The sequence below is a fragment of the Procambarus clarkii genome, chromosome 68, assembly GCF_040958095.1.
Source record: "Procambarus clarkii isolate CNS0578487 chromosome 68, FALCON_Pclarkii_2.0, whole genome shotgun sequence".
NCBI lineage: Eukaryota > Metazoa > Arthropoda > Malacostraca > Decapoda > Cambaridae > Procambarus > Procambarus clarkii.
This window is the reverse complement of record NC_091217.1, coordinates 22543849-22566819: the sequence shown is the minus strand read 5'-3', so window position 1 is coordinate 22566819 and position 22971 is coordinate 22543849. Positions and strand designations below refer to the sequence as shown.

The following is a 22971-nucleotide window of genomic DNA, read 5'->3' as shown; positions in this document are numbered from 1 at the left end:
TCCTCCGGTGAGAGTTGAGTTGTAGCTCCTGGTCCAGGCTCCCGCCTCGTGTAGGGAACGCCCCCACACACACCCTGTCGTGTCCTCCAGGAACTCAATCAACGTCCCAAAATAAACGTGTCGTCTCCGTGTTCTGTCCTCCGCGGGTCCCTGCTCCTCCTCCACGTCTTGTAGGGTTGGAGTCGGTCTCCCGGGCGTCAACTTCTCCTCCCAACTACGGCTCCCCACCTACATCTCGGCTGCAGTCGTATGGATTCCCAATTAGTGTCTTCTTTCACTGCTTCCCAGTGGATTGGCCCAGCCGCTATGTCGTCACTGTGAAGCTATCAGACGTCCCAGACGATACTGCCTAGACTTCACTTGCACAGCACCCGACCCTGGAGCACTTGACGCTCAATATTCCGTCAATTCCGTCTTCGGTCCACACATGGAATGAAAGAAGACCTCCTGGCGTACTTGCAGGCTACGGGTGACGCGTAAGATCCACGGGAGTGGCGTATTACTGTTTGATTGACAGGATCAACCTTCACACATCCGTCCACCTTGACGTGTCGTGTCAGACTGATTCCCTCACGGAGAATTGGCCCAGCCACTACGTCATCACTGTGAAGCTATCAGCCGTCGCATACATTGCTGTCTAGACTCCCCTCTTGCACAACACCTTTCCATGGAGCACTTGATGCTCAATATTCTGTCAATTCCTTCTCTGGTCCAACACATGAACTAAGGAAGACCCCACAGGTGCTGGCAGACCGCTGGTGATACGTAAGTCCTCCGGAGACGGGGTAAACTATCCAACTGACAGGACCCCCCAGCGCACGTCCAACCTCCTTTGACGTGCTGTCTTAGACTGATGGCACCAGAGTCGCGCACTGACCGGACCCCCCTTCCTTCGTGACGTCAGATTCACCTTGGGAGGTTTTCATTGGCTCCCTGTGCCACGTCGCTGTCGGTGACCAATCTGGTGTCACTGATGTCACACAGTTTTGGCGGCAAAACAGAGGAGCCAGCGCTATATTAGCTTCCTAAAGGGCCTATACCACAGGCCAAAGTACTCTTCTTTTACAAATTTCTCGGCAAGGCGAGAACACTACACTCTCCCACATATATCAAACTGATGCCTGCGACGTAGAGAACGCTCGGGTAAAGTGGACATGACTCTTACAGCAGGCGTGGGAGAAATATATGGGGGGAACACCATCACAGGGGGCACCAGCAACAGGTAGTTGTGGGGGCACCAACAACAGGTGGGTGTAGGGGAACCATCAACAGGTGGGTGTGAGTAATGAAATGTGGGACTAGAGCGACGCGCGCCATCTGGGCGGGTGGAACCCCCGCGACTAGAGCGACGTGCGTCATCTGGGCGGGTGGGACCCCCCGCGACTAGAGCGACGCGTGGCATCTGGGCAGGTGGAGCGCGATGAGTTTTGGGGGATTTTCCCTGAAGTTGTGGCGTGTCGGACGCGTGTGAGCGTCCGGTGTTTGGGTATGCAGTGAGGAAAGATGGGGGGTCATGTTGTTAGGGGTGTAGGAGAGTATGTGGGCTATGTGATAGTAAGTAAGCTATGTAGAGGCTGTGTGTAGGTGTGAGGGATCCCAACATAGGCGGATATGTTGTTTGGGGATGGGTGAGGGGAGCTTCCCCTTGGCGTGAGAGTGCTTAGGGTCATTTGTGGTTTTTTGACATCCATTATTTTCTTGGAGCTAAGCCCACGGCCGGAAGTGAGAGGAGGAGGGTAGGAGAGAGCAGAGTCCAGGAGGAGGGATGTGGTCTAATACCTTAATGGTTTTTCGATGTCTTCAGAGTAGTCTTGGAGATGTTCACCCCAACAGGCCTCTCCCATCACTGCGGAATCATTAAGGAGGGGCGACGTTCTTACTTCCGCCAGCAGGCCCTCACCTGTCAACCATCAATCACTTCTCATTTGACCGGGGTCGTTTCCCTCCCCTCACACACAAACGCGTCGTTAGTTCACTGCGAGTCTTCATTCGCTACACACACACACACCATACAGCTCCGCGTCATGGAAAGACGAACCTCAACCGCCTGCATGAAATGCGGTATGTTTTATATTCCATCACCAAATCAACTATTTCGGCTGCAATGCACAAGCTGTGAAAAACCGCCCCCTAGGCCATTACGACATCAAATGCAAGCGATGTCAGCAGATTTTCTGTAATAACCATGAGTGTTATTCTAATTTAATATTTTACAGTTCATTTTATTGCATCCACAGGTAAAATATCGCATGTGTAAACTATTATCTCTCTTATAGTGTGTGAATATTTACTCATTCGGGCTATTACATGCCACACACTTAAATATGTTCTTTCCAATTTCAGTTTACAAAACCGTGAAGTGTCCTTATTGCTCACCTGCCCCGCGAGGTCATCGTCGGAATGAAACTTCACATAAACTTAGGTATCATATATAAATATACTTCTCGTATCTGTATTACATCCACTTGCAAGCAAACACACATGCATAATAAACATATTTTCCCCATTCACCCGTGCTGAATATCATTTTGCTCCATTTCAGGTTATAATCCTTACCTCAATTGACGGAGGGAGCAGATAGACGTCATCGAGTCTGTATCCCATCCATCCCACACTGAGCTAATTAGAGCAGATGCCACTCGCGGCCATCCCCCGCCCCTTCAACAAGGGCGGCAGAGCCAGCAGATGGAGGGCTACGAGACAATATCATGCCCAGTTAACACAACGTTAAGGATTCACAGCCTCACACCTGCTCAACCCCCTCACCAGGACATAAGTAAGTTAATACTGTCTTATTTCAGTTTATTTCCTAAACATACTAATTCACCCTAATCTGTTCCCTCACCTCATATAAATATATATATATATATATATATATATATATATATATATATATATATATATATATATATATATATATATATATATATATATATATAAATATATATATATATAAATATATATATATATATATATATATATATATATATATATATATATATATATATATATATATATATATAAGCCTATACTTGCATAAACCACAAGTGAAGATTAACAATCTTTGAACAACACCCACCAGTGGGACTCGAACCCAGAAAGCACAACTACCTTCCAGTAGCTGCCATAACTAGTATGCTTTAACCCACTACACCATCAGACCCTAGAAAAGAAGTAGAGACTTCGAGATATATATACATCTCAAATATCTCCACTTCCCGAGGGCACTAGATAAGTGTGAGGTTAGTCTGCGTTTTTCATCAAGCCACTGTCAATGTGAGAGAACTCATGTCCATGCTATAAGCCTAAACTTGCATAAACCACAAGTGAAGATTAACAATCTTTGGACAACACCCACCAGTGGGACTCAAACCCAGAAAGCACAACTACCTTCCAGTAGCTGCCATAACTAGTATGCTTTAACCCACTACACCATCAGACCCTACAAAAGAAGTTGAGACTTCGAGATATATATACATCTCAAATATTTCCACTTCCCGAGGGCACTAGATAAGTGTGAGGTTAGTCTGCGTTTTTCATCAAGCCACTGTCAATGTGAGAGATCTCGTGTCCATGCTATAAGCCTATACTTGCATAAATTACAAGTGAAGATTAACAATCTTTGAACAACACCCACCAGTGGGACGCAAACCCAGAAAGCACAACTACCTTCCAGTAGCTGCCATAGCTAGTACGCTTTAACCCACTACACCATCAGACCCTACAAAAGAAGTAGAGACTTCGAGATATATATACATCTCAAATATCTCCACTTCCTGAGGGCACTAGATAAGTGTGAGGTTAGTCTGCATTTTTCATCAAGCCACTGTCAATGTGAGAGAACTCGTGTCCATGTTATAAGCCTATACTTGCATAAACACAAGTGAAGATTAATATATATATATATATATATATATATATATATTCTAACACGAATTTTCTCAATCTTTCGTACATTACGCTTCACTGTTGGAGGTAAATCAAAAATCAATTCTCCAAAATTCATTTTTATTTCTAGTCTGACGCGACACGGGCGCATTTCGTAAAACTTATTACATTTTCAAAGACTTTAGTTCACAAATACACAACTGAATAGAACTTACGTATCTCCGATTTTATATCTACATTTGAGTGAGGTGGAAGGGGTGATGTGGCATTAACACAAGACAGAACAAAATGTGGTATTAATAGGGTATTAATTTCATCAACACAAGACAGAACAAGAGTATTAATAGGGTATTAATTTCATCAACACAAGACAGAACACGAAGCAATGGATATTGAATAGAAGTGTTTGTAGAAAGCCTATTGGTCCATATTTCTTGATGCTTCTATATTGGAGCGGAGTCTTGAGGTGGGTAGAATATAGTTGTGCAATAATTGGCTGTTGATTGCTGGTGTTGACTTCTTGATGTGTAGTGCCTCGCAAACGTCAAGCCGCCTGCTATCGCTGAATCTATCGATGATTTCTGTGTTGTTTACTAGGATTTCTCTGGCGATGGTTTGGTTGTGGAAAGAGATTATATGTTCCTTAATGGAGCCCTGTTGCTTATGCATCGTTAAACGCCTAGAAAGAGATGTTGTGGTCTTGCCTATATACTGGGGTTTTTTGGAGCTTACAGTCCCCAAGTGGGCATTTGAAGGCATAGACGACGTTAGTCTCTTTTAAAGCGTTCTGTTTTGTGTCTGGAGAGTTTCTCATGAGTAGGCTGGCCGTTTTTCTGGTTTTATAGTAAATCGTCAGTTGTACCCTCTGATATTTGTCTGTAGGGATAACGTTTCTATTAACAATATCTTTCAGGACCCTTTCCTCCGTTTTATGAGCTGTGGAAAAGAAGTTCCTGTAAAATAGTCTAATAGGGGGTATAGGTGTTGTGTTAGTTGTCTCTTCAGAGGTTGCATGGCTTTTCACTTTCCTTCTTATGATGTCTTCAACGAAACCATTGGAGAAGCCGTTATTGACTAGGACCTGCCTTACCCTACAGAGTTCTTCGTCGACTTGCTTCCATTCTGAGCTGTGGCTGAGAGCACGGTCGACATATGCGTTAACAACACTCCTCTTGTACCTGTCTGGGCAGCCGCTGTTGGCATTTTGGCACATTCCTATGTTTGTTTCCTTAGTGTAGACTGCAGTGTGGAAACCTCTGCCCTTTTCCATGACTGTTACATCTAGAAAGGGCAGCTTCCCATCCTTTTCCATCTCGTAAGTGAAACGCAGCACGGAACTCTGCTCAAATGCCTCCTTCAGCTCCTGCAGATGTCTGACATCAGGTACCTGTGTAAAAATGTCGTCAACATACCTGCAGTATATGGCCGGTTTCAAGTTCATGTCGACTAAGACTTTTTGCTCGATGGTACCCATGTAGAAGTTTGCAAACAGGACACCTAGGAGAGAACCCATGGCGACCCCATCTACTTGCTTATACATGTGCCCATCCGGGCTCAAGAAGGGTGCCTCTTTAGTACAAGCTTGGAGTAGTTTCCTCAGAATATTTTCTGGTATGTCAAGAGGAGTACAGGCTGGATCACGATACACTCTGTCGGCTATCATTCCGATTGTCTCGTCCACAGGTACGTTGGTAAACAGCGATTCTACGTCCAACGAGGCTCTTATCCCTGTGGCCCGTGTGCCCGCAGTAAGTCAACAAATTCCTTTGGAGACTTCAGGCTGAAGGCGCAAGGAACATAAGGAGTCAGCAGGCCGTTGAGTCGCTTCGCCAGTCTGTACGTGGGTGTGGATATCTGGCTAATTATTGGCCGAAGTGGGTTTCCAGGCTTGTGCGTCTTGACATTTCCATACGCATATCCAGGTTTATATTCCCCAATGATCTTTGGCAGGTGGAGTCCGGATTTCTTGGCGTTATTAATCTTACTTTTTCGGTCATATTTAATAATATATGTCTACAGGAAAGACTGCTACCAAAATATACTAATATATATATATCCCAGCAAACATTTTCATGTTTTTAAAACATCCTAAAAACGACATTTCATTGTTTTCAGCACGTTTATAATTACGTTTAGAAAAGGTTTTTTGAGAACTTTTATATACAACCTTAGAACGTATATAATTAACATTTCTAAAAAAAATTTTATGATCTTATAATTACCTACATTAAAGCGTTTAGGGTAAATTAGGGTATAATAATTTTGTAATTCATATCTGAAATAGAAAGGGAGAGAAAGAAAGAAGACATATCTGAGATAGAAATGGACATCCTATATATGTATGTGTAAATTACAAATAAATAGGGTACAAAAAGAGAATTAAAATATTATATTTATTTAATTAAGAATGAGTAATACAACAAAATATATGTAATAGCTCGAAATATATAGACTATATCAATAACAGAATATAAAAGTAAAAATTTAAAAATCTATATATGCAATATGTGAACACAATAGATTTTGTGATCAAGCAGCCTGTGATTCATGTCATGCTGAGATCAGTCTGACGTTATAAGCAGTTATTGTTACTTAAAACTAAAACAAGTAAAATTTTCCGAGTATACATATAACACTATAGTTTTTCTATGACTAATAATAAAAATCTATTAATCAAAAGTTTAGGACTAATTAACTAAAAATAAAAATCTACAAGTGAATGTAAACACAGTCAAGTATAATATTCATGTAGAAAGAGAAAGAAAAAGAGAGAGAAGGAAAGAAAGAGAAAGAAAGAAAGGGAGAAAGAGAAAGAAAAGAAAAAACAGTCATGTATAATATTCATATTAGCACCATGCAATATAACTTAGATTAAGTAAAAAATCTCAGACATTTTTAAATCAAATGAAATATGAGAGCCAGAGAGAGAGACCCAGAGCCAGAGAGAGAGAGAGCGCCACAGAGCCAGAGAGAGAGAGCGTGAGCCAGAGAGAGAGTGAGTCAGAGAGAGAGAGAGAGCCAGAGAGAGAGAGAGAGCCAGAGAGTGAGAGAGAGAGAGCCAGAGAGAGAGAGAGAGCCAGAGAGAGAGCCAGAGAGAGAGAGAGAGAGAGCCAGAGAGAGAGAGAGAGCCAGAGAGAGCGAGAGCCAGAGAGAGCCAGAGAGAGCGAAAGAGCCAGAGAGAGCGAAAGAGCCAGAGAGAGCGAGAGAGCCAGAGAGAGAGAGACAGAGCCAGAGAGAGAGACAGAGCCAGAGAGAGAGAGAGAGCCAGAGAGAGAGAGAGAGCCAGAGAGAGAGAGAGCCAGAGAGAGAGAGAGCCAGAGAGAGAGAGAGCCAGAGAGAGAGAGAGCCAGAGAGAGAGAGAGCCAGAGAGAGAGAGAGAGAGAGAGAGAGAGAGAGAGAGAGAGAGAGAGAGAGAGAGAGAGAGAGAGAGCCAGAGAGAGAGAGAGAGAGAGAGCCAGAGAGAGAGAGAGAGCCAGAGAGAGAGAGAGAGAGAGCCAGAGAGAGAGAGAGAGCCAGAGAGAGAGAGAGAGAGAGAGAGCCAGAGAGAGAGAGAGCCAGAGAGAGAGAGAGAGAGAGAGCCAGAGAGAGAGAGAGAGAGAGAGAGAGCCAGAGAGAGAGAGAGAGAGAGCCAGAGAGAGAGAGAGAGCCAGAGAGAGCGAGAGCCAGAGAGAGCCAGAGAGAGCGAAAGAGCCAGAGAGAGCGAAAGAGCCAGAGAGAGCGAGAGAGCCAGAGAGAGAGAGACAGAGCCAGAGAGAGAGAGAGAGCCAGAGAGAGAGAGAGAGCCAGAGAGAGAGAGAGAGCCAGAGAGAGAGAGAGCCAGAGAGAGAGAGAGCCAGAGAGAGAGAGAGCCAGAGAGAGAGAGAGCCAGAGAGAGAGAGAGCCAGAGAGAGAGAGAGAGAGAGAGAGAGAGAGAGAGAGAGAGAGAGAGAGAGAGAGAGAGAGAGAGAGAGAGAGAGAGAGAGAGAGAGAGAGAGAGAGAGAGCCAGAGAGAGAGAGAGAGCCAGAGAGAGAGAGAGAGCCAGAGAGAGAGAGAGAGCCAGAGAGAGAGAGAGAGAGCCAGAGAGAGAGAGAGAGCCAGAGAGAGAGAGAGAGAGAGAGCCAGAGAGAGAGAGAGAGAGAGAGCCAGAGAGAGAGAGAGAGAGAGAGAGAGCCAGAGAGAGAGAGAGAGAGAGAGCCAGAGAGAGCGAGAGAGAGAGAGAGAGCCAGAGAGAGAGAGAGCCAGAGAGAGAGAGAGAGAGCAAGAGAGCCAGAGAGAGAGAGAGAGACAGACAGAGACAGAAAGACACACACACACAACAAAAGAGGAGACAGAACAAAATTAAGGCAAGGAGAGAGAAGACAGAACAGAAACAACAGAGAGAGGAGAGAAATGAGAAATCATTGAAGAGAAGGGGAAGAGAAACACAAGATAAGAAAAAGATACAAGAAAAATATACAAGATAAAAATGACATAAATGAATACCACAAATATAAAAAGTAAAGGAAGAGAGAAGCTAGAAGAGACAGGAAACGAGAGGTGTTAGAAGAGAGGAGGAAAGGAGAGATTAAAAGACAAGAAAAACAGGAGAGAAACGTAAAAGAAATAAAAAAAGGGACATTTGTGAGGAGAGAAAATAAAGAGACCAGAGAAGACCATATATCAAGAGTGTGAGGATAAAGACTTATATATTTTCTTAGTAGACATCCTCTGGCTCTTGTTGCCCCTCTTGTATACGAATTGTACTTGCAAGTTTTCCCTGAAAAGATATTAACAAAATTAATATTTAATTATTTATTTATATAAATTACACACACACAAACTTTATATATATATATATATATATATATATATATATATATATATATATATATATATATATATATATATATATATATATATATATATATATATATATATATATATATATATATAGACCAGAGACCAATTATATATATATATATATATAATTTCGTAAACCTCACCCTGTAAACATTCATGTTTCTACATGTTAAACAAGCTACGAGGATGAGGGAAGGGGATGTTCCCTCCATGCTGGATATTATATTTACCAGGAAAGAGAAAGATATATTTATCATTCAGTACCTCCCTCCTTTGGTACCTCCCTCCTTTTACCCAAGTGACATGGTCACTTGGGTAAAAGTGACCATGTCTTTTTGGGAATAAAGTATGCAATGCATTATAATCTGGAAGAAAATGAGCTTGAAGCAGTTGAAAAACCTGACTTGTGGAGAGGTCATTATGGGGAACTCAGATATTTCCTTAAGGAATTTGACAAACACTTGCTGTTAGGACATGAAGTAATTGAGATGTATGTCAAGTTTTGTGAAATATATGATAATGGCACAACAAAATTTATACTAAAGCAGAGATGCAGAACTAGGAAAAGGGGAAAAATTGCCCAAACATACAAGCAATACACAGATGCGAGAAACAACAATAGCAGTAAGGAGAGGGGCAGAAAGACTGACTTTCGGTCATATTCAACAACACAAATATACATACACACACACACATTATTGGAAAAAATTGGAATTGGAATATTGGAAAAAATAATTAAAACTAAATGGGTAGAACACCTGGAGAGAAATGATATAATTTCAGACAGACAGTATGGTTTTCGATTTGGAAGATCCTGTGTATCGAATTTACTCAGTTTCTATGATCGAGCAACAGATATATTACAGGAAAGAGATGGTTGGGTTGACTGCATCTATTTGGACCTAAAAAAGGCATTCGACAGTTCCACATAGAGAGGTTGTTCTGGAAACTGGAAAATATTGGAGGGGTGACAGGTAAGCTTCTAATATGGATGAAAAATTTTCTGACATAGAAAAATGAGGGCAGTAATCAGAGGCAATGTATCGGACTGGAGAAATGTCACAAGTGGAGTACCACAGGGTTCAGTTCTTGCACCAGTGATGTTTATTGTCTACATAAATGATCTACCAGTTGGTATACAGAATTACATGAACATGTTTGCTGATGATGCTAAGATAATAGGAAGGATAAGAAATTTAGATGATTGTCATGCCCTTCAAGAAAACCTGGATAAAATAAGTATATGGAGCACCACTTGGCAAATGGAATTTAATGTTAATAAATGCCATGTTATGGAATGTGGAACAGGAGAACATAGACCCCACACAACCTATACATTATGTGAGAAATCTTTAAAGAATTCTGATAAAGAAAGAGATCTAGGGGTGGTTCTAGATAGAAAACTATCACCTGAGGACCACATAAAGAATATTGTGCGAGGAGCCTATGCTACGCTTTCTAACTTTAGAATTGCGTTTAAATACATGGATGGTGATATACTAAAGAAATTGTTCATGACTTTTGTTACGCCAAAGCTAGAATATGCAGCTGTTGTGTGGTGCCCAACAACAGAAGTTGGCCCATATCTTAAGAAGCACATCAACAAACTGGAAAAGGTGCAAAGACATGCTACTAAGTGGCTCCCAGAACTGAAGGGCAAGAGCTACGAGGAGACGTTAGAGGCATTAAATATGCCAAAACTAAAAGACAGAAGAGGTGATATGATCACTACATACAAAATAGTAACAGGAATTGATAAAATCGACAGGGAAGATTTCCTGAGACCTGGAACTTCAAGAACAGGAGGTCATAGATTGAAACTAGCTTAACACAGATGCTAAAGAAATATAAGAAAATTCACTTTCGCAAATAGAGTGGTAGACGGTTGGAACAAGTTAGGTGAGAAGGTGGTGGAGGCCAAGACTGTCAGTAGTTTCAAAGCGTTATATGACAAAGAGTGCTGGGAAGACGGTCTCATCCTTTAACTACACTTAGGTAATTACACACACACACACACATACATATTATATTATATATATATATATATATATATATATATATATATATATATATATATATATATATGTCGTACCTAGTCGCCAGAACGCACTTTTCAGCCTACTATGCAAGGCCCGATTTGCCTAATAAGCCAAGTTTTCATGAATTAATATATTTTCTCTATTTTTTTTCTTATGAAATGATAAAGCTATCCATTTCATTATGTATGAGGTCAATTCTTTTTTTATTGGAGTTAAAATTAATAGAGATATATGACCGAACCTAACCTATCTTTATAGGTTAGGTTAGGTAGCTGAAAATGTTAGGTTAGGTAGTCGAAAAAACATTAATTCAAGAAAACTTGGCTTATTAGGCAAATCGGGCCTTGCATAGTAGGCTGAGATGTGCGTTCTGGCTACTAGGTACGACACATTATATATATATTTATATATATATATATATATATATATATATATATATATATATATATATATATATATATATATATATATATATATATATATATATATATATATATCGGACAATTAGTAAAAAAAAAAAAAAAAAATTAAATTATTTTACCTTGTACCTAGATCCACCAGGCCTGTTTGGTGCCTGTTTCAGTACTTCAGACATCTGGAAGGTCACATCCTCCTCCTCAACTTGTGGATGTGCGTTGATAGATGATTCTGTAAAATTAAGTTATTTATATAATAATAAATTCAGTATAACAATAATATTCTGTAAAATTAAAAGTAATTTATACATCAATCAGATAAAACTCTCCAGAGATGGTGATACACAACATATAAAGGACAAGTTTCAGAACAAAATATGCATTTAGGAATAAGGTTTTGTACATGTAGGTAGCACATGAGAAAATAAGTGGAAGGTGATCAAGTTTATATTAACATGTTAATGACTTTGTTAAGGCTTTGCAAGAATGAAAAAATATTAATAATATAATATCACCTACCAATTAATTGTACATCATTTATAAGTCAATTATTTGCATTATTATTATTCAATACTAATGATATAAAAATGCATTTTGTAATCTACTATTTATGCAAGTATTAAGCACAGGATCATGAAATAAACTGCAAAATACTGTAATGGATAAACCAATTAATTTTACATTTTCCTATAGCTAAGTCAGTCAGTTCTATTAGCAGCAGAGAACAATTATGCCCAACCTCTATTAAATGAAACAATCTTAAGAGCAAGTGATAGAAATATAATCATTTATGCTTGGGATTATGGAATGGTTCCAAATATGAAAAATATCAAGTTTTTTGGTTAAATTTTTTTAACTTAAAATTTACATTTTTAAGTGAATTTTAAACTTTAAAAAAATTATTGAATTTTTTGGTTACTTACTTAAAATAACATTATATAGTTCTTGTTTTTGTAGAAATGCCAATTTCTTCTTTTGCCCTTCCAGACTGTATAGTGACCACAGGCCGTTTGTTCATATCTTCATTATTCTTCGAACTGTGGTTGCACAATCAGACCCACGTACACTGGTTAAAAGCATCACCTAAAAGCAACAACAAAAATGTAGTACACTGACGAATTTTGAATATATATATATATATATATATATATATATATATATATATATATATATATATATATATATATATATATATATATATATATATATATATATATATATATATATATATATATATATTAGTTGATTTTATACCCGCATTAGGTCAGGTGATAATACAATGAAGGTGAAAACATGGGGGGATACATAAGGGATAAACATAGGGGCTGCAGAAGGCTTATTGGCCCATACGAGGCATCTCCTATCTAAACACAAAGATTAATCCAGTGTAATTGGCCTGTTATGTTGTAACATAACATATATATATATATATATATATATATATATATATATATATATATATATATATATATATATATATATATATATATATATATATATATATATATATATATATATATGTATGCCATATCCATATACATATATATGCTATGTTGTATGCTACAACTTGGCTGATAATAAAGCCATTCACAACTGCAGGCCTAATAAAAAAAGGAGGTGGCATAGCAATATCTTACAAAGATACCTTCATCTGCAATAGTCTCATTAGTAATAGAGACGACTATTGTGAATATACCTTTGCCAAGTTCTCCAGTAAATCCCTTAAATCCTCCTTGACTATAAGTGCCATCTATAGATTTCCCAATACCGACATAGCTTCATTCTCAGATAACGTAAGGAATCTTATCATAAATAACAATCTCAACAAAAATCAAACCAACTTAGTGGTTTGTAATGGTGAACAAAACATGCAGATACTTATATATAACCTGTGAATAGAGTGTAATAACACCAAAACTATTTGTTTATTGTTTTATGACCATAATAATTGAATCACTAATATGATTCACTAATATATAATCCTAATAATAATCACTAATATATAATCCATTGAGCATGCTGCATCTCTTTCAGTCTCTTTGCAATTTGAACAAGAGGGTTTTTAATTGATCGAACCATATTCTTAAAGTAAAGTAAATGAGATGTATTCCATATTTTGCAAAATATACGATGAAGGCACACAAACATTCATACCAAAACTGAAGGGCAGGATTTATGAGGAGACATTAGAGGCATTAAATATTCCAAACTAGAAGACAGAAGGAAAAGAGGAGATATGATCACTACGTACAAAACAGTAACAGGAATTGATAAACTTGATAGGGAAGATTTCCCGAGACCTGGAATTTCAAGAACAAGAGGTTATAGATTTAAACGAACTAAACAAAGATGCCGAAGAAATGTAAGACAATTCACTTTTGCAAACAGAATGGTAAACGGTTGGAACATGTTAGGTGAGAAGGTGGTGGAGGCCAAATCCGTCAAAAGTTTCAAAGCATTATATGACAAAGAGTGCTGGGAAAATGGGACACCACGAGTGTAGCTCTCCATCCATCTGATTGATAACCCAAATGAATTTTTCATGGATATGATACCAACATCAAATCATAAATCAGATGTGATCCTATCCCCACTGGATTTTGAAGAAGCCATAGACAGTATGCCTATGCACTCTGCACCAGGCCCTGACTCTTGGAACTCTATATTCATCAAGAACTGTAAAAAACGTTATCGCAGGCCCTTCACATTCTTTGGAGACAAAGCCAAGATACTGGCATTGTCCCTGACATACTAAAAACAGCAGAGATAGCACCGCCCCATAAAGGAGGAAATAAGGCAGAGGCAAAAAACTACAGACCGATAGCACTAACATCGCACATCATAAAAATCTTTGAGAGAATGCTAAGAAGTAAGATCACAAAATACATGGAATCACAGCATCTCCATAACCCCAGACAACATGGTTTCAGAACAGGGCGCTCTTGCCTATCACAGTTGCTGGACCACTCTGACATGGCACTAGATGCCATGGAAGACAAACAAAACGCTTTGACAAAAAAAAGCCTTTGACAAATGTGACCATTGTGTTATTGCACATGAAATGCGTTCAAAAGGAATTACCGGAAAAATAGGCAGATGGATATACAACTTCCTGACTAATAGAACCCAATGTGTAGTAGTCAACAAAATAAAATCTGGACCATCAACCGTAAAGAGCTCAGTCCCCAAGCGTACTGTGCTTGCTCCAATACTTTTTCTCATCCTCATATCGGACATAGACAAGGACACAACCTATAGTACTTGATCATCCTTTGCAGATGACACTAGAATCTTCACGAGAGTAGGCAACATAGAGGACACGGCAAACCTCCAATCAGATGTAAATCAGGTCTTTCTATGGGCTACAGAAAATAACATGGTGATTAACGAACATAAGTTTCAGCTCATGCGCTACGGAAAAAATAAAAAATATAAAAACGGAAACCACTTACAAAACTCAGTCAAATCATAACATTGAACGGAAAAGCAACGTAAAGGATTTGGGTGTACTGATGTCAGAAGGCCTTACATTTAAAGAACACAATAAAGTAGCCGTCACAACTGCAAGAAAAATGACAGGATAGATAACAAGAACTTTTCACACTAGAGATGCTATACCGATGATGATAGTTTTCAAGACGCTAGTGCTCTCTAGAGTGGAATACTGCTGCATAATGAAAGCCCCTTTCAAAGCTGGAGAAATTACTGACCTATACTTATGCATTTATCTTCGGTTTAACACAACAGGCACCAGACACACGCTAGGCATCATACACACTAGGATAAAACAAACATTAGGCCAGAAGTCAGAAAAGAATTCAAAGAATTTTACTGGAAAGGCTTGCTGTTAGGAAAGGAAGTAATTGAGATGAATTAATGCACAGTATGTCAATTTTGTGAAATATATGATAAAGGAACAAAAACATTTATACCAAAACAAAGATGCAGAACTAGGAAACAGGATTTGTTCAACTGAAATTTCAAGACGGACAGAGACCAAAAGACACAAAAATGGAATCAATATACGAAGAGGCCAAACCCCCAAACATACCAGTAATACAAAGAGAAACAACTACACGGCAGTGAGGAGAGAGGCAGAAAGAAATTTTGAAAAAAAGGAACAAACAAATGTAAAGTAGAACAAATCATATTCTATAAATACAGCAACAACCAATTGCAGGTAAAGGATAATATTCAGAGCTTTTAAATGCATGGATGGCGAAATACTCAAGAAATTGTTCACGACTTTTGTTAGACCAAAGTTGGAATATGCAGCGGTTGTATGGTGCCCATATCTTAAGAAGCACATAAACAAACTGGAAAAGGTGCAAAGACATGCTACTAAGTGGCTCCCAGAACTGAAGGACAAGAACTATGAGGAGAGGTTAGAGGCATTAAATATACCAAATATACTACACAAATATATATACTACACATGCACAATAAACTACCCTACACAGGCTGAGTATGGTGTGTACAATAAATTATTAGCTAAAAGATAAGACTGAGTTTGTATAAATGGGGGTTAAGTCAGAGTGGGAAAATGTAAGTGGAGTGCCTAAAAACCCTGTCCTGGGACCTCTGTAATTCATAATATATACAAATAATTTAGACTCAGGTTTGATCAGCAATATTTGAAAATTTCCAGACGATACAAAAGGGATTTTTTTCTGGATTCAGGATTATTTTTTTATGGCTGAAAACAGGTTTTCAGCAATAAAAGAAATACAGTATTGCTGGAACAACCGTCGACATCTTCAAGAGAAAACCTGAACATCTTCAAGAAGTGAAGATGACCTTGAGAAGAAGTATAGGTTGGGAGAAGTATAGGTTTGGAATTGTCTCCAAAGAATTCTCAAAGAATTACTCGTTATTGCTATCCAAGATAATTAGACGAGCCAAAGCTAAATACTACGAAGATAAATTTACCCAAATAAAGAGTACCTTACCTAAAAATATGTATGTACCTTACGTAAATAAACATTTGATTTTGAAGTGCCGGACAAACAAGGCTGTGGTGGATATGTGGGCCTGAGGGGCCTGTCCAAGCAACAGCCTGTTGGACCAAGCTCTCACATGTCAAGCCTGGCCTTGGAAGGGCTTGGTGAGTAGAACAACTACCAGAACCCTATAATGCATGTATCAAGGTGTCCAGGCAGTGAGCACCACATAATGCAGTGCAGTCCTGTAAGAATAAGCACAGTAAGTATGGGCATGGAGGGGGTGCAGCAGTGGCTTGTGAAGGGCTGGAGAGTAAATGGACATGCCCAGGGGTAAAAAGCATTAGGGTAACAGAACATAGCCCATAAAAATAGTAATGACAATGAATGAATAATTATATGAATGCAATAATACTTCATATCTCAATAGGAATACTAAGCAGGATGCAAGACAAGGTACTGGTGGTGATAGTGGTTGGTACAAGTCCTCACATCCCCACAGACACCAGTAACAGCCCTCACCTCCCAACACAGTACCCTTGTAGCGAGTTAATCTTATACTCGCTTCATTATCTTATAGCATAACTAATTAACACTAATTACAGAAGCTACACAGGTGATACTTTGGTGTGAGTTGAGCGCACTGAGCGTCGGTATCGCTACACCCTTGTTCCTTAACAACCCTTTGGACCTTTATTACAGAAAAATAGAATCAATTAATTTAATAAAATATAAAATATAAGTGCTTACTTACGATAATACTATCGGTGGAACACAAAATCTTCTTCTTCTTGATAGTAGGTGCAGTTTGCATGAAGGGTTAGTCCTCGCCATGACTGAACTGACGACAAAATGGCCGATGTGTTGATATGGCGTCAGGTGACGCTGTGACGTCACAGGTGAGGGACGCTTTGCGCATTACTCCCTCGTACTTAAAAAGTACTACAGGTACTTTTTGGTTTTATTTTTGAATATGGCAGAAGTTGGACAGCTTTTCAAATCATTATAAGGGAGTGAGTTCCATAGACTAGGTCCCTTTAATTACATAGAGTGTTTACATAGATTAAGTTTGACTCTGGGGATATCAAAGAGATATTTATGTCTGGTGGGGACGTGGCCATGTGTTCTATTACATCTGTCCAGGAAGAGTTTCAGAACAGGGTTTGCAGTTAGAAAAAGGGCTTTAAAAACGTAATTTACACAGGAGAATGTATGGAGTGAATTTGTTTAGCATGTTTAAGGATTTGAACAAGGGAGCTGTGTGTTGTCTGAAGGTAGAGTTATTTATTGTCCTGATAGCAGATTTTTACTGGATGATGATGGGCTTGAGGTAGTTTGCAGAGGTTGAACCCCAAGCACAAACGCCATAAGAATGATAGGGATAGATAAGTGCATAATAGAGTGAGAGGAGAGCAGAGTAGGGTACATAATATCTGATCTTAAACAGTATACCAACTGTTTTAGAAACCTTTTTAGTTATGTGTTGTATATGGGTGCGGAAGTTGAGTCTCTTGTCTAAGTATAGGCTAAGAAACTTTCCATCATTTTTATTGCTAATGTTTACATTATCTATCTGAAGCTGAATTGCATTTGTTGATTTGTTTCCAAATAAGATATAGTAGGTCTTTTCTATGTTTTGTGTGAGGTTTGTTGGTTGACATCCACAAGTAGACTTTTTTTAATTAATTGTTTACAACATTATTTAACAGGAGTGGGTTGGGGTCAGAGTAGATGAGTAGTATCATCAGCCAACAATATAGGTTTAAGTATGTTAGAGACATTAGGGAGATCATTGATGTATATAAGAAACAGGAGGGTCCTAGGATGCTGCTCTGTGGCACCTTTACGGTAATTAAGTGGTAGAGTGGGAGAGGTTATATCATTGATGGCTTCATATTGGTGTCTGTTACTAAGATAGGATCGGATATAGTTTAGGGCAAGGCCACGGATTCCATAATGGTGGAATTTAAGTAAGAGGTAGTTATGGTTAACAGTATCAAAGGCCTTTCTCAGGCCGATGAAGAGTTCAATTGGAAACTCACTTTTGTCAAGGGCTGAGAAGATTAAGTCAAGCAGACTAACAATAGCATCATTGGTACTCTTTTGGGAGCGGAAGCCAAACTGACAGGGACTTAGTATATTGAATTTTACAAGATTGGAGTAGAGCTGTTTGTAAAAAAAAAAAAATAATTTTGATAATATAGGTAGATTCGATATGGGTCTGTAATTATTTATGTCTGCCGTGTTACCTCCTTTATGAACTGGCGTTACTCTTGCTTTTTTAAGGATATCAGGGAAGGTATGACACTCTAGGGATTTGTTGAACAGCAGTGCTATGGATGGTGCAAGGGCACGGGAGGCACGCCTGTGTACCATCGATGGTATTTCACTAATGTTCCCAGCTTTGGTTTTTAGCGAGTGAATGATGGACACAACATCTGTAGGGCTGACCGGAGAGAGGAGAAGAGAGTTTGGATAGCTGCGTGAAAGATATGTGGTAACATATGTCTGAGTCTCTGGGATTTTTCGGGCAAGGTGAGCACCAAACGATGAAAAGAAGCTATTAAATTCAGTTGCTGTTTCAAGATCTGTTGCAGGTGTATAACCATCCTTGGAGATTTTTATCTTATTATGTGAATGTTGTTTAGCTCCTAGGATGGTAGAGATGGCTCTCCATGTGCTTTTTATGTTGCCTTTTGCTTCTTTGAATCTATTCTCGTAATAGGAACGCTTTGCTCTTATTATACTGGTAAGCACTGATGAATACCTCTTAACTACTTCTTTTCCAACTAGGCCAATCCTAAGTTTTTTTTTCATATTCATGTTTCTTGTCGATTGCTTTAAGTATGCCATTAGTGAGCCAGGGATTATTTAACCTTTTTGCCAGTTACTTGCTTGGTGAGGAGAGGACAATAAGTATTGTAAAGGCTTTAAATTTTGGAAAGAGGCTAGTTAACGAATTATTATCCTGTGTATTGATAAATTTAGATTCCCAGTTTACATTGTGGAGGGCATTTGTGAGATTGCCTATTGCCGCTTCACATTGTAACCTAAAGGTAATTTTCTTGTTACCTGGTGGTGTTATGGCCATGTTCGCTACAAGGAAGGTAGGATAGTGGTCAGTTGTTCTGTCAGTGATTATACTTGATGTAAGAGGAGCTGTTATGTTGGTCCATCAGTGATCCAGGGTAGTCGCAGATGTTTGAGTGACTCGGGTGGGCCTGGTGATTGCGGGGATGAGCATACAGGAATTCATGCTGTTGAGGAAACAGTCTACTTGAGGGTTATTTTGTAGCCCTAGGTCAATATTGAAATCACCTCTGAGAACTATGTGATTTTTGTTGAGATTATTGTTTATGATAAGGTTCCTCAAGTTGTTATTGTATTTGTGTCTAGCTTCAGACACAAGCATGTTACAGTTATGTCTTAAAGAGTTGAGAGCAATTAAGGATGATAAAGAGTCACTTACAACTAATGTATCAAGTTTGGATACTTGTACACATTTCAGTGCAAGGAGCAAGGCAAATAGTTCAGTCTGAAGGGTAGAGGCCCAGTTGTTTATACGGACTCCCCACTCAAAATATAAGTCATATCCTATTGCCAGGACAACTGCACTTCCAGCTGCACCCGTTGGGCGCTGTAGGAAACCTTCAGTGTATATGATTTGAGAGAGAGAATGCTCTGTGGACAGAGCATCAATATGGCTTAAGACGTTGAGCTTTGCCTCAAGACAAAGCTGGGACTGATCTCTAATTTGCTCCTTTGATGGAAAGGGAGGGATTAAAATTGAAAAGGGTGTAATTTCCTACAGTGCAGGAAAGTGCTATTGTTGTCTCTCTTGGTACAAATTATAAATCTGATACTTTCTGAGTTCAGTTCCAATTTTATTTATCTATTTGAAACAATGTTTACATTCAATAAAGAAATTCTGGAGGGCTTCTGTGCAAGGGTTAGGATGAGCTAGCCTAAGCATTTTTATACCAATTTGACAGTTATTTTCAGTAACACGATAAACAACGCTCGGAATATTAAGTTCCTTTCTCATATTAAGTATCTTTGTGGTACGAAGGCACCCAAGGATTATCCTCAAGGCTTCGTTCTGCAATTTTTCAAGCCCTCCAAGCTTTCTTTCAGGATGCCTTAAAGTTAGTTTAGTTCATTTATTATGCACCCCATACCCATCTTGTGGGCGGTAGTGGAAAGGGTTGCAGAGGCACATAATGGGCTCAGGGACTGAACCCAACAATTCATTTAGCTAAGCAAGTTACAATCTTGATGAGCTAGTTACAAAATTCAGTATAAGTCGTCACATCAACAATAGGTTCGAGATCGATCACAAGTACAGTTTCTAAATTAAGCAACTGACATATGTGGAGAGCTAGTGTCACAATTGATATGTTTGTCCTGCACACCGCTCCCCATCCAGTGGGCAGCGGTGGATAGGTTACAATCACTTAGTTACTACTTACAGTTAGCAAACTGGGGATATTTGGCTAAAATTTCTGGTACCAGATCATTTTGAATGAAATATTGACACATCGTTGGTACATTGGTTATAGAATTGTCTCTGAATTCACTATCACATAGTGACGGAGGGTGTGCAAATAATTTTGTTGACAGTTAACATTTGGTCAGGTCTACATCGGCAGATAATCAGAATTCCCAGAAATACTTGTAACCGAGTCTAAGCCAAGCAGTAGTAACATCTAGAAGTCTGCTGATTTTATTGGATGAACCATAGATGTGTGGCTCCTTTTGCATAATAGTATTGAACGAAAGTTAATCTCCCCAAACACTTTCGCGTTTTGGGCAAGTTACCCCTCCACTCTCTCCATTTTTGTTTGGACATTCCCTGGTAGTGCGCGGAAATACTGAAAAGTGTATACTCTTTTCAACTTTGTCACCTTAATTCTCGTCCTATGTCTTTCATTTTGGTATCAATGCGTTCGCAATAGAATTCCCAACAGAACTATGTGCATATAATGTCAAAGACAGCAGCGCGCTCCACCCGCCGACAAGATGAATGTAGGCCAAGGGTACCAGAAAAAGAAAGCTGAGCCACCCTCAGGCAACTCTCATTACATTAGAGAGCGTGATAATACTGAAAAGTGTATACCCTTTTCAACTTTGTTACCTCAATTCTCATCCTAGTTTTTTCAATTTGGCATCAATGTGTTCGCAATAGAATTCTCTACAGGACTAAAGGCATATAAACTCCAAAAGCCCGGCTTACCATCCGCAACAAACAGAGTAAGCGAGAGTGTGTTACCAGGGAGCGCACAAGAGCGATAAAATGTATACACTCTTTTCATTTTGGTCACCCCAATTGTCATCCTAGGTCTTTCATTTTGGTATCAATGTGTTAGCAATAGAATTATCTACAGGTTTAAATGCATATAAACTCCAAAAGCAAGGTGTACCATCCGCACAAAACAGAGAAAGTGAGAGAAAGTAACCCGGGAGCACTCTAGTGCAATGTAATGTGAACACTCTTTTCACTTTGGTTACCTCAATTCTCGTCATATGTCTTTCATTTTGGTATCAATGTGTTCGCAATTGTATCTGCTGGCATTTTACCCTTTGCTTGGATCTGAAGGGTTTTAGGCTCACCACGATGCAATCTGATAGTACCACACGTGTATATACCTATCTTCAAGCAGCAATTCACTCATTCAAACCGACTTATAATAGTTATCCATATATAAATGGTAATCTTTGTTCTACCTGTTAACCTGTCATATGAAGAAAGATTGTCAAAGCTTATATTACATTCTCTAGAAAAGCAAAGAATTAGGAGTGACATATGGTAGAGGTGCACAATGGGATGAATGGACATAACAAAGGGGACATTAATGGGGTATTAAAAGTAGCAACACAAGACAGAACTCGAAACAAAGTGTAAAAATTGGAAAAATTTAGATTTAGGAAAGAACTGCATGAGTAAATACACTGGGTTTGTACCTTAAGGTTCATGTATGCAATATTACAGAGTTCCAGTTAACTCCCATGCATGCAATTAATTTATGTTATGTTTATGTTTTTTATGTTAAAATGTTTTTGTTGATTTGTTTGTATATTTTCATAAGTAAAGCATGCTTACCGTCTTATTCCAAGTTTTATGATAACTTTACAAGGTTTAAAACATAAAGTTCAATATATATTCTGGTTTTCACACAGGAATTATACGTTAATATAACATCATAATAACGTAATGATGTCGTGTAAATAACGTTATACTGACGTCATATAAATGTTATATTTATGTTATAAGAACGTAAATTGGATAGCTTTACAGAAAGTAAACAAAAAAAACTAAATGTTGACTGAAAATTATTTATTCTTAAATATAAAGCATGAAAACATTATAATACCATAGCATTCACTATTATTTTTAAATTTTTACATAAATCTTAAAAAACTGTGTCTCAAGAATATATGTTTTTAGTTATATCCTTTGGTTTTAAGAACATCAGATATACGTATTTATGTCAAAAGTTACAGTATTACCTTTGTGGAACCATTTAAAAACGTCCACAAACGTTCTGTGTTTGCTGGGATATATATATATTATTAAATATGACCGAAAAAGTAAGATTAATAATTCTAACACGAATTTTCTCAATCTTTCGTACATTACGCTTCACTGTTGGAGGTAAATCAAAAATCACTTCTCCAAAATTCATTTTTATTTCTAGTCTGACGCGACACGGGCGCGTTTCGTAAAACTTATTACATTTTCAAAGACTTCACAAATACACAACTGATTAGAACTTACGTCTCTCTGATATTATATCTACATTTGAGTGAGGTGGGAAGGGTGATGTGGCATTAACACAAGACAGAACAGGAGGGGATATTAATAGGGTATT

The 22971-nt window shown here is 38.7% G+C and overlaps 1 long non-coding RNA gene across 2 annotated transcripts in view; it reads right to left on the bottom strand.

Moving 5' to 3' along the window:
• LOC138355701 (uncharacterized) overlaps positions 1-16948 on the bottom strand; it is a 106284-nt gene extending 89336 nt beyond the window's left edge. The window contains exons 1-3 of one of the 2 annotated variants that reach the window (XR_011223989.1): positions 12086-12224; positions 11288-11394; positions 8055-8624 (exon numbers count right to left, since the gene is read on the bottom strand). This is a non-coding gene — a long non-coding RNA (uncharacterized lncRNA). Of the gene's footprint in view, positions 1-8054; positions 8625-11287; positions 11395-12085; positions 12225-16856 lie in introns of those variants that run through there. The other variant, XR_011223990.1, reaches the window with a different exon arrangement.
• Between the last annotated feature and the right edge of the window lie 6023 nt (positions 16949-22971).